The sequence below is a fragment of the Xenopus laevis genome, chromosome 3S (assembly GCF_017654675.1).
Source record: "Xenopus laevis strain J_2021 chromosome 3S, Xenopus_laevis_v10.1, whole genome shotgun sequence".
Taxonomy (NCBI): domain Eukaryota; kingdom Metazoa; phylum Chordata; class Amphibia; order Anura; family Pipidae; genus Xenopus; species Xenopus laevis.
In genome coordinates this window covers 61,861,782-61,866,508 of record NC_054376.1, presented here as the reverse complement: position 1 = coordinate 61,866,508, position 4,727 = coordinate 61,861,782, and positions in this window count along the sequence as shown.

Below are 4,727 nucleotides of genomic sequence, written 5' to 3'. Positions count from 1 at the left end.
TAGGTGAAAAATGGGAGTTCACTCTTTAATATGCTTCAAAGTCCAATACAAAAGACTAGAGGGTGGTGGAATTTTACCTCTGGTGGACTGTGGTAACCTTTATCACATTCTGATAAATATGCCCCTATCATTCTTGAATGGTGGATAAGAAATAAATGACCCCTATGACAAAACAGCTTCTGATAACAGAATCGCTGAACTTGGTGAGATGACTTACTGTATTTGCTTTGCGTTTCATCACAAAAATGGTTAAAGAGGTGGTTCACCTTAACATTAACTTTTAGTATGTTACAGAATGGCCAATTCTAAGTAACTTTTCAATTGGTCTTCATTATTTAGTGTTTTTTATTTTTAATTATTTGACTCTTTCCAACTTTCAAATGGGGGTCACTGACCCCAGCAAGAAACTATTGTTTTGCGAGGCAATTCTATTGTTATCATACTAAAAGTTAACTCAAAGCGGAACCACCCATTTAAAGGGGCCAAAAAGACTACAAATGTATTATTATTTATTGTTATTGCTCATCTTTCTATTCAGGTTTCTCCTATTCATATTTCAGTCTCTTATTCAAATTAATGCATGGTTGCTAGGGTATTTTGGGTATATCATACTAATAAAAGTTAATTCAAAGGTGAACAATCCCTGTAGGGCAGAGACACACTTGGAGATTCGGGGAGATTAGTGGCCCCCACGAGGAAACTTTGGGCGACTTGGGAAAACAAATTGCTCCGAGTGCCATCCTGCCGGCAATTTAGATTCTAGCCAGCGGGAGCAGGGGCGATCCGCCAATGAGGCGAGCTGAGGCGCTCGCCTCAGGCGGCATCGCCAGCTAGGTTTCCAGGGGCGGCAAAAAGCCGCTCCTGGTGCCTTTAAGAGCCGAATTTCCGGTTTTTGAACCGGAAATTCGGCTTTACTAGGGCGAGAGAGCGCAATTGCGCTCTCCGCACTAGCGTTGCTGCCTCCCCCCCGGAAATCGAATCGGGCTGGGGGGCGGCATTACTGGAGCCGCCTCAGGCGGCAATGCATACAGAAATGGCGCTGAGCGGGAGGCAGTACGGGGAGATTAGTCGCCCGAAGAAGAGGCGATTTGTTGCAGGACGACTAAATCTCCCCGAATCTCCACGTGTGTCTCTGCCCTAAAGAAACTTTGGGGTAATCTGGCCTTATCTAAATAACTTCTCCGGTTTATCCAGTCATTCAGACTTCTGTGGGTATACACAGGATTATCTGGTTATTTAAATAGAAGATGAAGGGCTTTTTATAGCAAAGTAAAAAACCAGAAGGGATGGCTTGAAGAAATGAGATAGAAGGGTTAACTAATAACTGCTAATAAGGAAGCTATAGTTCATGAATCTTAGCCTCTTGTGGTTGATACTGGACTTTTTTCATTAACAAACTGGGGAAATTATAGGAATTAGTAACGGGACACTGATCATAATCCGATTTGCCAGAGGAAAGAGTCATTGACTAGATCAACATGCCTTCCAATCACACAAAGTACAAGAAAGGGGGGAGATGGGGTCTTTTGAAGTGTAGCAGTTTCAAGAGACATGTCTGAATAAGAGAAGATGGTAATTAACTTGACTTTTTTCAAGATCTTCTTTTGGTGAGATGAAATGTTACCAGACAGAGGAAAGGATAACAGAGTAATAATTGCTTAAAATCCAAAAATCAAAGCTCAGGCTAGTAGTTTTGTTGTCACGCTGTGATCTGTCTCCCTCTGAAATGTCATTATATAATGGTCTGTTCTGAATTCAGTGCTGCTTCCCTCTGCCTAGCCTGCAATTGGAACGTTTCCAGCTGCTCCTGGAGTACAGGGTTGCCGCACACTTGCTCTCTTACTGCAATTAACTGATATCTTAAAGAGTTACTGGAATTGCTGAAGGGCCCTGGGCAAATGCAGCTTTAGCCCATTTAATAGTAGCTGAAATATGAATAGGAGAGGGCCTGGATAGAAAGATGATTAATAATAATTTCCTCCAGAGTCAACATTGGGCAATTTAGTGATATGTTGGATATACCGCCACCGATTTCAGTTACCAGCAATGGAGAGGTATTTCTGGGAGATGTTGCCCGCAGCTTGTTCTTAGACTGTCCTTGCATATTTAACACCTGTTAATACCTTAATAACCTCCTTATTTTATGCCTATGTGTGTTGTAGTTCAAGTGTAACCCTTAGGGCCCTAACTCACAGGCGTTTGAAGCTGCGCTCCCGTGTTCCGGTTTTATGCGTTCAGTCGCAGGGGAGCCCAGGAGTAGACACACTAAATTCTTTTCAATGCGGATGTACTCACGCAGACGTCTGTGTGAGTACATCTGCATTGAAAAGAATTTAGCGCGTCTACTCCTGCGCTCCCCTGCGGCTGAACGCATTAAACCAGAATACAGGGGAGCGCAGCTTTAAACGCCCATGAGTAAGGACCCTTACTTTACTGTTTAGCTGCACATAGCCTATTTAAGCTCAAAATAGCGTTACAGCTCATATACCTTGTTCCCAATTATTGACTAGCATTTGCTGCTTGGGGAAATCACAGGCCAGTGAGAAAGAGGTGAATGTTTAAACAGATATAGGTGTATAGATATTGTGTCCATCTCCCTTACTGCTTCCAATCGGTTAAAAACCCCTTTCCTCTTGTCACTGCTTTCCTTGCTAATCCATGGAATATGCGGTGCCTGAAGCACATGGAGCAGTGACCGGCACACTGCTTGCTGGCATAGGATTAACACTACATGTACATGACATGGTAGCCTAAGGAGAAGCATTACTCTTATTCATTGGAATCATGGATTCAAACCTACAAAATACTGCAGAATGAAAAGAAAATAGACTCAAGAAAGAAATGCTGCCATCCTGTGGTCGTAATTAAAAAAACGACTGGCACTGCACACACAAAGGCATGGTAAATGCAAATAAATGTATCATACTGGCCTACATGTATTTTAAGGAAACAAAAAAGCTCAAAAATGAAAGTGTAGGCAATAATGAATAATACATAGTGCAGGTTAAAAAGGGTATTTTTTCTTCAAAAATGTCCCCTTTATTGGAGCTCCCTATAGATCTATGTTTCAAATGAGGGGTGGGCATGTCCTAACAGCCCCAGGCAGAAGCACAGTAGCAGAGGGATAGCCAATCACAACTCTGCAGTCACACAAAGCTTCAGTTCCCTATCAGGTCAGCCTAGTTGCTGATTGGTTCCTATCATACAGTGCAGTGTGCTGAATGCCGCTGGCTTCCCTGAACAGCCAGAGAGTTCAGCAGACAGAAAGTGAAACAGTTGGGAAAGGCTAGATAGGTTTGGGGGGGGGGGGGGTTTCCAATAAATCAGCACTAAACACATATTTTTAAAGCATATGCCTTCAATACTTAGAGAAGTATAATCAGTGTCGGACCAGGGGGCCTGGGACCAAACTGGGCTGCTGCCTCAGGGGCCCGCACCCAAGCCCCCTGCGGCAGTTGCAAAGCCTCTGCATACCACGCACACCTTCTTTACTACACTTAAGACCGGGCGGGCTTGAAGGGAGGTAGGGGCAATGGAATTGGTATGATGCAGAGAGCAGGGCCCAGTCCGACCCTGAGAATAATGCACTGGCAGATTCTTGTTTTTACACAATATGTCTACTTTAAATGCAGTGAAGGCTGCAGTCTATCTATATCTATCATCTATATCATACCTTCCAAAACTGATTTTGACAGCTCAGCCTGCGATCCCTCTTACTGAAATATCACGAGTTTCTCTTTGATCTCCTGAACTGACACCATAACAAGTTTCTGAAACTTAATTAGGGAGACTTTTTGGCAGAGAGCACAGAACACTAAGCAGCTGTACTTTGATACATTTGTAACAATTTAAGATAAGCAAAGAAACAATTTAAGATAAGCAGGTCTCTCAGGGAAACTGTGACTCACAGCTTAAAGGGCAATTTCACTTTCATTAGCAAAACTGTTATAACACATAAAACGTGGCCCTAAGATTCCCAGAAATGTGGTGAACTGTTCATAATTTTGTAAAATGGACATGGTAATTAGGGGGTGTGGCCATACAATAGGCTCCAGATGTTTTTGTCCCTCTTTACATTTTCAAATATTTGGAGGTATGCTATATTTGTCTATCTAACTTATGCTTGGCATTTGTAACAGTTGGGGGTACAATACAAAGTGTGTTCTGCACCCTGTACTATTTGTAACTTTACATATGCCACAAAGCAGAGTGGTGTAAGGAGTGCACTGGATCCCTACACTTACTAGGCTCTAAACAGGAGGTAATTGTAGGCTTTCTGATATGCTTCTTCTTATGGCTTGAGGATGACATGCAAGTAAAGGGGAGTGAATGTGGATGTCCATAAACATGGGCTGCGTCTTACTATGGCACATTCAAGTTATGACAGCCAGCAAAACTATTTTTATCAGGTGCAAACCTTTATGTATGGGTCAAAATCTTTGCTCCTACTTTCTGCTACTTGCACCTTGCAACTATGCGTAAACGACTCCCTTGAATTTGAAAAATACCCTGCTAGTTGTTATGCTAGCTGTAAATGCCTACGAAAATGTATGGCAATTCATTACTTTTGTACATTTATGTTTGCAGGGCAGAAAGGGCATTGCCTGTACCTACACTCCTAGAGAAACCCCTTGCTAAAACATTGCCCCAAAACATTGTCTCTAATCCTGGCCCTTAAGGCTTGCATGCTAAAGATTCAATATATAAAAAAAACAAAAAACAGGAAA